Here is an 11,980-nt window from a genome sequence, read left to right on the forward strand (position 1 = left end):
TGTACTGTGTGTGAGAACTGTGTGTGTGTGTGTGAGAGAGAGAGAGAGAGAGAGAGAGAGAGAGAGCGCGAGAGAACTGTGTGTGTGTGTGTGTGTGTGTGTGTGTGTGTGTGTGTGAGAGAGAGAGAGAGAGAGAGAGAGAGAGAGAACTGTGTGTGTGTGTGTGTGTGTGAGAGAGAGAGAGAGAGAACTGTGTGTGTGTGTGTGAGAGAGAGAGAGAGAGAGAGAGAACTGTGTGTGTGTGTGAGAGAGCGAGAGAGCTGTGTGTGTGTGTGTGTGAGAGAGAGAGAGAGAGAGAGAGAACTGTGTGTGTGTGTGAGAGAGAGAGAGAGAGAGAGAGAGAGAGAGAGAGAGAGAGAGAGAGAACTGTGTGTGTGAGCTGTGACTGAAGCTGGAGTCACGTTGTTCCGGATACAGAGAGAATGAGCACCTCTACTAGCAGGAGTAGCTCGTGCACTAGTCTATTTTCACTGTATCTTTATTTACATGTTGTTTAGTGAGATGTTTGTTTGTATTTTAAACGTCACTGAACTCTGAAATAAAGTAAGTAACCGGTCAGTTTGAACAGATTCCTCTCGACGACCGCGGACACTGTCAGGTAAGTCTGAAGATTGTGTGAAGGTGTTAGACATTGTTGATATTTCTGTTTTGTTCACTTCCTGTTAAAGTTTGAGACAGAATGAAAGAGTTTACTCAGATCTGAGGTCTTACTTTATTTTATTCCAGATTTCATACTCGAAGTTGTGAGGGGTTTTTGTTCTTGTAATTACGAAGAAGTGAGACTTTGTTATTCGTAAACTAATGTTTCTGCGATTAAACTATTCGCAAACTAGTCATTCCTTCTGACTGATGTTTAGTAAGGTGTACACACACACACACACACACACACACAGTCTGTATGGATTAGTACTGCAGATGTATGTGTAGAGTTTCGGTTTGTCTGAAAGACGGTAAGAGAAACACAGTTAGCTGTTAGCTGTTAGCTAGTTCATTCATAGCGTTAGGTGAAATAAATCCATTTAGCGAGTAACACCTGAATATTTTCTGCAGTATAAGATGCGTGTTCCTCTTAGCATACCAGTAGAAATTGTTATATTTAATTTAAAATGTTCGATTTCACTGAAGTTATTGACCTATGACTTGTTGCTCTTTGTATAGGTTTAGGTGTTGACGCTTTTCATCATGGCCACCACGTCACCTTTTAACCGTAAGTGATGACTTTTATCAGTGTGAGGAGAATAAACACACTAACACACTCGTGTAACATTGTCCTGAAGGGATAATACATTTATAGGAATATGTATTAAATTGGATATTGAAAGACTTTAAAAGGAAGCAACACCATGTATGTTTCCTTAATACATTTTAGCCATTCCCAGAAAACTCAGAACGTTCCCCTAACGTTAGAATAAGGTTCTCGGTTGGTACTTTTTGGGAACCAAATAATAATGCTCTAGGAACATTCTCGGTAGGTTATATTTTTTTGTAACCAAAAACTAACCTACCCAGAACGTTACAAGGAGGATTTTTGTGAGAACTTAAAGAGAACCTATACAGAACATTAAAGGTTAATTCCTTCAAGCACTGGCAGATCCAGGGGAGGGGCCAGAGGGGCACTGGTTGGCCCCAGCTGAAATCTGATTGGCCCCTGAAGTGCCCCCTTCTTGTCAATCATCACATTTGTGTTTGAACACTCGTCGTTTTTTTGAAATACTGAAATTCTTCGGGGTTTTTTTTTGAAAACCTGTGTAATCATTTCTTGTACTACATCTCGTAATGGCTGCTGCATTTTCATCGTCCTCGTCCACTGAAGCTTAAATGGTTCACCACTTTAACTAATATCTCAAAGGACATTTGTGTTGCTGTCACTTAACTTCTCTTTGTCTAACGTTAAGAAGCTAGTTAGCTACAACAACACACTAGTTAATTTAGTAGCTAGTTACAGAGGCTAAGCGATGTTGAATGGTAGCTAGCTAGCTGGATAATTAGGTTTCACACATTACTTCACAGTTGCACAGTTCAGGGAAGTTAATTATAGTGGCTGACACATAACACCTATGATGTTTGGTCATGCCACACAGCCATAGTCATTAAGTGCTGTACATAAAACTAATTTAATTAAAACTAAACTAATGGCTGGTAAGCAAACTGCCAGAGGCCCAGAAAAGAGTTGACTTGAGGACTTAAGTAGAAAGTATGCTTCACTTTTTACGTGTACGCTAGGAACAGCGTACAGTACGTGTGACGCAAATTTCGTCATCAGCAGAGTATGTGCGTCGTCCGATTTTTCTAACCATGCTTAATTTGTACGCGAAGGTCGCGCATGCACATTTAATTCTTTTGCACTATTTAGTTGTTCCACAAGGTGGCAGCAGTGACCAAGGGCCGTTGATTGTCAAGGTAGTCGAAGAAAAACAGAAGAGACGAAAAGTACCCGCGTTTGTATAATTCTAGCCTTAAAGTGTATAAGGATTTCTATATGAGTGCTAATCGTGGCGAGAGATTGCCCAAACATTGTTCTTTGTGTTGTTGTGATTCTTCTTCGTTGTCGTGCTTCACACCAGAAGACCTGCTTTACTGCTCTGTACTGACTCTTGTAGGCCAGGAGGGGTAGTGCAAGTTGTCGTAACGCGCATGCGTCGATCATCTGCGTACACGTACATGTCAAATGGAGTATACTTTGAAAGACTATGCGTATGACTGTGTGGATACGCTAGCGTGCATGTAAAAAAAAAGAAGTATACCAGAAGCTTTAGATGGAACAGCACCAGTCTCTCCAGGCCCTTCATTATGTGTGATGGGAGTTGTTCAGGGTGGAGGGAGTTGTTATCTTTAGAACAGGAACCAGGCAGGATGTTTTCTACAGCTCTGGCACCTTCTCCAGTAGAAGGCTCAGGTTGAAGAGGTGCTAGAGTATCCCAAACAGCTGGTTAATGCAGACCCTCAGTACTATGGGACTGATTCAGTCAGGCCCTGCAGCTTTCCTAGGTTTCCACTTCTCCAACTGTCTCATCAACTGGCTGGTAGTGACAGATAGGTGGGGGGAGCGAGTAGTGATTCCATTGAGGATGGCTGTTGGTTGAGAGGGGGTGATGGGGGAAGGTAGAGGTGTGAGTTCTCTGAAGAACTCTGTGTGATGAGGGGGGTGAATGTTTCTAGGATGAGGGAAGAACCGTGTGGATGACGGGGTGGGAAAGGATGTTTGATCTTGATCTTACTAGATACTAGAGATCCAGATCCTTTCTGCCTCTGGATGGAGCTCAAATCTTCTCTAATTCCAGACTGCTGGGACTACGGCTGCTCCTAAGGCCATACAGACTTCATATAAATCCATAATGAACTTTTTCACACTATCTGTTGTTACCCAGATGAGGATGGGTTCCCTTCTGAGTCGGGTTCCTCTCAAGGTTTCTTCCTCTTAAAACATCTTAGGGAGTTTTTCCTTGCCACCGTCGCCACTCAGTGGCTTGCTCAGTTGGGATAAATTCACACCTTTAATATCTGTATACCGTGTTGATATTTCTGTAAAGCTGCTTTGAGACAATGTCTATTGTAAAAAGCGCTATACAAATAAAATTGAATTGAATCTTGGTGGGAGTTGGGAAAGAGTGGTGAGGGAGTGGAGGAGATGATGTGAGAGGGTGTCATGCTGAACCTATTCAAGAACAAATTCAGCTTGCAGGCGCTTTCTAGATTGCCCCCATAGGTTGTGGTTTTGCCTTGAAGCCGGTGATCTACTTCATGCCAGCCCACACCTCCTTTGCATTGTTCTGCTGAAGCCTACTCTCCAGCTTCCTTGGCTTCTTTGTTCTCCCTCAGTCTCACCATCAACTCCTTCTGCACCCTCCTCATCTGTTCCTTGTCCTTCTTCCTGAAGCCTGCTTCTTTTTGTTCAATAGTGCCTTCAGGTCCTTCGTGATCCAGGGTTTGTTATTATGAGAACAACACACCCTCCTGACAGGAAGTATAATGTCTGTGCAGAAATTGATAGTCCATTACACAGTCCGTCATGTAAAGGTCTTCCCCAGCCAGTTCACATGACACTTCCCAGTCTCAAAGCAGAACTTCAGGGCCTCCTCTGTCTCTTGTGACCATCTTATGGTCATCTTTGTCACAAACTGCCCTAAGACAACAGGTGGGTGTCAGTAGAACCAGGTTGTGTACAGACCTTCCCAGTGGGGGCAGAGCAGAGGAAGTGGATGCACCCTTCACACACTCATACAGGAGATCCAGTGTTCTGTTCTCTCTGGTAACATGGTTGACAAACTGGTGAAACTTTGGTTATGTAGTGGAGCATGACATTTGATTAAAATCCCCCGAAATGACAATGAAAGATACCACGTTTGGAGTCCTGCGATAGCAGAGTGTATGACATCACATGACCAACAGCTAGCAATTCAACGTTTGGGCAACGGTGACGCTCCTTCACAGTAACATGCCCCGAATTACACCATCTGTTATTTAGAAACAGTGCAACTCCTCCACCTTTCCTCTTACCTCTCAGGTCAGCGTCTCTGCCCGCCCTCACTGTCTGAAATCTAGGGATAGAAGAGTCCGGTATATCCTCGTGCAGTCATGTCTCATTGAAACCAATAACGCTGCACTCCCGGTACTCCCGCTGTGTCCCAATCAGTGCCTTGAGCTCGTCCATGTTATTGCCAAGAGACTGAACATTTCCCATGATTATTGAGAGAATGAAGGGCTTGTACCGTCTCCTCTTTGCCTTTGTTTTGGATCCAGCTCTGCATCCTCTGTACAGTCTCAGCAGTTCCTGAGGAATGTTGAACCGCATTGCAGAGTGCGGTGCAGATCTTCAGAGCAGCTGAGTGCGTGTGTCCATGAAGCGATCTGCTCTCTGCCCGTGATTCTCCATTTGGAGTGTAGTGTGCATGATAAATAAACTATATACTAAAACAGACTAAAACTTAGAAGTAAGAAAAAGAAGAGCTGAAGAAACAAAATGTGCCAGATACTTAAGTAGTAAAAGATAATATGTAAAATAAGATGTGATGCCTCTCGAGACAGGAGCTGCTGTAATCGGCTGCCACTAGCACGGCGCCATCTTGAATTTAGACTTCATGATATTGAAGCACACCTATTATGGTTTTTAAACGTGCCTAATTTTGTTTTAAAGGTCTCATACAATAGGTTTATATGCATCCAAGTTCAAAACACACTTTAATTTTCTCAAAATTTACATTGCAGCTTTACCATTTTTTTCCCCACGGTCACAAATGACTAGTTCAAGGATCCGTTCATTCTAAACTCTTCCTTTCAGAGAACCTGCTCTGCTCTGAAAGGTCAGATGTCCCAGTCTGTTGTGATTGGTCTACCTTACAGCGCATGTCTGAAAGGAAACGCCTACTACCATATTTGAGTTTACCATATCTGTAATAATTTTGGTTTTACTTTACCAATTTGAGCACTTCACAATGGATGTCAATGTGCTTGGAAATTTTTATCTATGAAAATTTTCATTTATTTAAATTTTTTTTGTATTAAATGATGATTACTGTTTTGAATGTCCCAAGATTCATGGCTTGTTATTTTATGTAAACAATGGATCAGTAAAAACAAGGATCGTGTGCTGATTATTTATGTATATATACCGATTTGTTTTATTTATGCTTAAAATAATGCATGAATGTATGAATATTTAAAATAAATGATGAAAATTGAGGCTAGGGGAACGTTAGGGGAATGTTAACAGAATGTTACAGAGAACCTTGGGGGAACGTTCTGCAAACCTAAAAATAACGTGTTTAACATTTCCATGAAGAAAACTTTCCTGGCAAACCAAAAACAAACCTTAAAAATGTATTTTTATTAATTAACATTCCTGGAACATTCTGGGAACCAAAAATTGTTAGCTGGATTGTTGTTCAAGAAATTAAGGGCAGTAATTTGTTTACTATGTCATGATGACAAACTGATTTTACTGAATACCCTGTACTAAAATTCCTTGTAATTCCAAATCTACAAGTGCAGGTTCTTTAACATTGATCTTTCCCCTCCCTCTTAAGTCACAGAAATGGTACCAACAACTGTGGCCCCATACCATAGAGACTCTGTTGTCTTAGGAGGTGAGTTACTTCTCTGGACAAATGTCTTTTTTTTTTCCTTTCTTTTTTTTTTGTTGATTTTGTATATTTAATGAAACTTGAGCATTGGAAATTTGTCTTACATTTTTAAATTTATTAGGCATGTTGTTTTTAGAATATTGTTAGTGGCTCCCCTGCAGCAGGGTTTGTTTTGTCGTGTCAGTTTTTAATCATACCAGTCTATACAAGATTTCGCTGAGTTTTTATTTTTGTGATTGTTGCAGCCTGTAATGTTTGATTTTTGCTGCTGCTTTTTAAAAAAAAAATTGCGATGCAACTTGCGGCGTTTTTTTGTGCTTTTTTGCAGAAAACTACTTGAATTGGCACAATTGCACTAAATTGTTTTGCACAGACTTTCACAGGGATGTTTGTTTTTAAGTGAGAACTTTTAGCTGTACTCGTGTTCGACACGTGAATCAAAGAGGGCGTTGACTGCGCGTTGTAATGACATCACATGATGCATCTTGGCCCAAATCTACGGAAAATCTTCTGTAATTTTGAAAAATCGCAAGCTCCTCCTAATACCGCCATTTGCTTGATTTTGCATTCATTTCTGTGATTGCAAAATCCCGGAGGGACTGTCTTATCTAGGACTGTACACAGAAAATGCTCAGTTTACCAAAGTTTGTACGAATAAAAATAAAAAAAAGCAAACTTGACATGCTGTGTGATAAATTAATTTGGCAGAAAGTTATGTTCCTTCATGTAGTTTATCTCTATTTTATTAATCCATGTTTAGTAATACCACTAAGTGTCCGCATTGAGTTTTTTTGTATACCAATAGGTCTTTTGTTGCCTCTGTGTGTGTGTGTGTGTGTGTGTGTGTTTTAGTGGTGATTCTGCTGGTCTTGTGTACACTGGCTGGCTTGGTGTGCCTGTTGTATCGCTACCTTTGTCACAACAAGGGCATCTATAGGACAACAGGAGAGGCTGCACCAGGTGTGAACCCAGACCGAATCTACCATGATACAGTCACTGAAAACAAGGAGTACTTCATTTAAAATAATGCAGACTGCCATGGATGAGTTGGCAGTGAAGATCATGTTGAATAGGTACTGACGTTTAGGTTTTTTTGCTGAGAAGCTTGTCTGTGGGAGCACAGCCACTGAGGAGACTGTGTGCTAAGGAGTTTACAGTGAGTTAATGATAATGTTTGCTTTGGTGTTTTGGGGATTTATTAACATGACACATATCGATGTATCAGAAGCAGATGTTCAGATAGTGTATCAAACCTTGTGCAACAGATTTATTTATATACCTGACACTTTATGTTTGTGGTGACATGCAGTCGACCTGCCGCATCTGTTAAATACATAAATTAATTGAGTGACTAAAGTCATGTTTGACTTATGAGCGCATAAAAACCCCATTCTCAGACGTTTCTGTCCACAAAGCAGATGTTTGTTTATGAATGCTGGCCTACATAGTGCAGGTACAGAATTTTTCCTATATAGCTGACCCTACTTTCACATCAGAAAATTACTTTTGAATTTTAGTTTTTCTCTTGTAGAAACTAACTGTAACAAGCGTGGCCTGAGGACTGGTCTGAGGAATCAATCGTTTGGATTTGTCACGTTACCGCACCATACCTAATTTACATAGAACTGAGAACATTTCAGTTCAAATTGTTACTTGCCCCTGTGGCTGAAATCACAGCTCTGTGCTATGCCTGTATATAGAAAATTAATGAGCGCCTGCTGCTTTATCGCACATTAGTATGAATGTAAGGCATATACTGAATTGACGCTGCATTCGGCAAACTTAACCTTTTCCTTAAAGAGGCTGCTAGGCCGGTATAACATCAGTGAGAGGGTTTTATTACTCTTTCTTCTCATAGACACAAAGATTCACACAGTCGGGTCCAAGCGTCTGAGAACACTAGTGAAACTGCTTCTATTTTGTATTCTTTTATAATTTAATACAACAAATGTTCATTACAAATTACTTTACTGACAACAAACTAAGTGAAAAGCAGAATCTTTGAAATATTTACATGAATTTCAGAGTTAATTATTATTTGCTTTGTCCCCTTTTTGCTTTCACGACAGTGTGTACACAAGCTGGCATGGACTCCACAAGTTTGTTCAAAACATTATGATCCATTTCAGATCATATCCATTGAAGTGTGATCTGAACACATCCTTCAGTAGAAGAGAGTAGGCATGAGGAGAATCTGACCTATTGTACGAAACGGTTCACATGGTCAGTATCACAAATTTGCTTAAATTTAAATAGTAATCTAAAATAGAGTAAAATCTTGAATATTAAATATTCAAGAGATTGAACATTTACTTTGTTTTAAATATTTAAAAATTCTAAAACCTTCTGTTTTATATAATCCCAGCTTTTCAATGTGTCTCAGACTTTATATCAAAAAGTGGAACTTTCATGTATTCTAGATTCATTAAATGAAATATTTTGAGCCTTTTATTATTTTAATCTTGATGATTACAGATTACAGCTCATGGAAATAAAAAATCCAGTATATCAAAATATTTGAATGAAGAATTTATAATATAGAAATGTAGACCTGAGAAGACTCTAATCAGATAATTAACTCAAAACACCTGCAAAGGTTTCCTGATCCTTTAATCTCTCAGTCTGATTCAGTACACAACCACAATCACGGAGAAGATGAAAGTAAATTTTGCATTTCATTTGGAAATTGTAAGGGTCCAGTCACTGGTCCAACGACGGTATCCACCAATGACGTGGTAGAAGGATTCCTGCGTGTTCCTGTCTTTTTGAAGCGATGTGAATACATTTAGATTATTAAATTTGTCGTTCCATTTCTGTTTGACTCTCAGTTAAATTAAATCTGACTCCAATTGTAAAAACCTCAATGTTGTATTTGTTTCCTAGTTATTTGTATTTTGTTACATTTGATTAATTCTAGTTTATTCTATAGTTTAAATTGTGCTCGTTTATCCGGGTTCCATGTCGCTCAGAGTCTCGCACCGGTCGTGTACGCGGATCTCACCGTCACAAACTCACCAGTCCTGGTCATTAGCCAGCGGTAATTGAGTAATACTATTTAGATGGCTGCCCCATGCTTGGCCTTTTCTAAAAAGTACCTTGTTTAGTTCCCTTAGATAGTAACACTTAATTATAGTAACGTTATTTCTAGCCAGAGAAAATGTACAGAGATAGAGCAATAATATCAGAGTTACAATTAGCTTTATATAATCATGCCATAGTTTCCTATTTACACTTAAATAGGAAAATATTACAATAATCAGAGGTTTAGACTTCATCCTATTAGGCTTGGTCCATCAACTTTGTTGTCCTAAACGGGAATTCCATATCGAGCCTGTACACACTGAGTACACTTAAAGCCAAGTCGTTAGCCTGGACTCTAAAATCTCAGTTGGTGTGCCCCAATGCTCCACCTAAACCTGGATTTTAGCCCGTACTAACCTGCTCGCAGATTTGCGGTAACAAGGACTTAACGTAATCTACTAGAGACAATCATTTCAGAAGAAGTCAGAATTTAACCAAGTCTAATAATTTATTTAACCATTTATTTATGAACACATCCAAATCCAATAATACTATTAATAAGAAGAAAAAAGAATTACATTCAGCATTACATCACAATCTAATTCAAAACATAATAATACAACATAAAGTCAAAACTTGTATACCTGATAAAGAGAAACTACACACAGTGATGGTGTGGGAGATCTGTCTACAGATTCCCTGAATCTTTGGCCAGCTCTCCCCTAAATGCCCAGATGCTCTGTGGTACACCAAATGGTGGTGTTTGTGATTATAATTTGATGTCTGTGGAAGGATGTACCTTATTTACATACAGGGGGTAAGAGTGAGGGACCCTGGGAGGGTATGCCTTTAACAACATGATATTTTTATTTGAACTTCTGTTGAGGGAATGAGGTCATATTTTCCAGACGCACTGAGACCTTTTGTATGATAGCAAACATGTATAGTCAACATCTTATTCACATCAAAACATGTTCATGCATATAGACCTTGGGTGTGTTTAAGGTGATCTCGACAGAGAGAGAGAGAAGGGTGTGAGGAGAGAGGAGGAAGGAAACAATGCAGTGAGGATCTCCTAGTCTCCACTCAGCATGATGTGCTAATTCAGATGGAGACGCTAATTCTGTGAGAGAGATCGAGTGTTTGTTCTCGAAGTAGTCCTTTGTCCTCACAGAGCAGTTCTCTCTAGGTTCAGACATCTCGGTACCAGCCTTACAAAATTAAGGTCCCAGAGTCTGGAGGAAGAATGGAGAGGCACAGAATCCAAGTTCCAATCCAAGTCCAGTGTGAAGTTTCCAGAGTCAGTGATGATTTGGGTTGCCATGTCATCTGCTGGTGTTTTGGTCCAGTGTGTTTTCTCAAGTCAAGAGTCAATGCAGCGTCTACCAGGGGATTTTAGATCCCTTCATGCTTCCATCTGCTGACGAGCTTTATGGAGATGCTGATTTCCTTTTCCAGCAGGACTCTGCACCTGCCCACAGTGCCAAAACTATTAGTAACTGGTTTGCTGACCATGGTATTACTGTGCTTTATTGGCCAGCCAACTCGCCTCCATGCCACGCCACATGCAGTAATTCATGCAAAAGGAGCCCTGACCAAGTACTGAGTGCATAAATTAACATACATTTCAGAAGGTTGACATTTCTCTATTATAATTTCATTATTCTAATATTTTGAGATACTGGATTTTTATTTCCATGAGCTGTAAGCTGTAATCATCCAGATTAAAACAAAAAAAAAGGCTTGAAACATTTCACTTTATGTAATGAATCTATAATATATGAAAGTTCCACTTTTTGAATAAAATTACGGAGAAAAACTAACTTTTCCACGATATTAAATTTTTTTAGATGCACCTGTATAAAATACATAGATGACAGTCCCCTTTGGACTGAAGTATTGGAACAGCAAGGCCAATTCTTTTGTTTTTGCTGTACACTGAAGACATTTGGGTTTGACATCAAAAGATGAATATGAGACAATAGATTAGAATTTCAGTTTTAATTTCCTGATATTTACATCTAAATGTGTTAAACAACTTGGAACATAGCTCCTTTAGTGTTGGACCACCCAATTTTTGGTGAGCAAAGGTATTGAAACAGACATTCTTAAAGTAAATGACACTTAATATTTCATTGCATATCCCTTGCTTGCAATATCTGCATCAAGTTGGCAACACACTGACATCACCACACTGTTGCATTCTTCTTTTGTAATGCTTTTCCAGGCTTGTACTTTGGGTTTTTTTTGGTTGTTTTTTTTTGTTTGTTTGTTTTGTTTTTTTGTTTTTGGTTTGTGGGGTTTCTCCCTTCAGTCTCCTCATGAAATGCACACTCAGTTGGGTTAAGGTCTGGTGATCGACTTGGCCAGTCTAAAACCTTCCACTTCCTCAACCCAACCCCCCATGAATTCCTTTGTTGTGCTGGCAGTGTGTTTTAGGTCATTGTCTTGTTGCATGATGAAGTTCCTCCTAATAAGACTGGATTCATTTCTCTGTAAATGGACAGTGTTTCTGTAGACTTCGTAATTCATACCAACACGAGTTACATCATCAGTAAAGACTAGTGTGCCCGTTACAGAAGTAGCCATGCAAGCCCAAGCCATGACACTACCTCCACTGTGCTTGAACGATGAACTTGTTTGTTTTGGATCATGAGCAGATCCTTTCTTTCACCACACTTTGGCTCATCTCTGTATTTTAAGGAAGCAAAATGACCACATGTCTTTGAAATAAAAAAAACATGTTGAATTGTACTAATTGAGAAAATAACGGATTGTATTAACAGTTCTTGTATTTGAATGCATTGTATTTTCAGGTTACATTGCAAGGTTGCATTTTTTGGGGGCTGCAATTTGACATGGTTGTATATTTAAGCTGT

The 11,980-nt window shown here is 39.5% G+C and overlaps 1 long non-coding RNA gene across 1 annotated transcript; it reads left to right on the forward strand.

Annotated features, from left to right (window-relative positions):
* Positions 1-124: 124 nt before the first annotated feature.
* On the forward strand, positions 125-9,152 carry LOC128619379 (uncharacterized). The gene is made up of 4 exons (XR_008387938.1): positions 125-598; positions 1,159-1,207; positions 6,024-6,083; positions 6,933-9,152. It is a non-coding gene; the product is annotated as an uncharacterized LOC128619379 (long non-coding RNA).
* The last annotated feature ends 2,828 nt before the right edge of the window (positions 9,153-11,980 follow it).

Source organism: Ictalurus furcatus, chromosome 15 (assembly GCF_023375685.1).
Source record: "Ictalurus furcatus strain D&B chromosome 15, Billie_1.0, whole genome shotgun sequence".
NCBI classification, from domain to species: domain Eukaryota; kingdom Metazoa; phylum Chordata; class Actinopteri; order Siluriformes; family Ictaluridae; genus Ictalurus; species Ictalurus furcatus.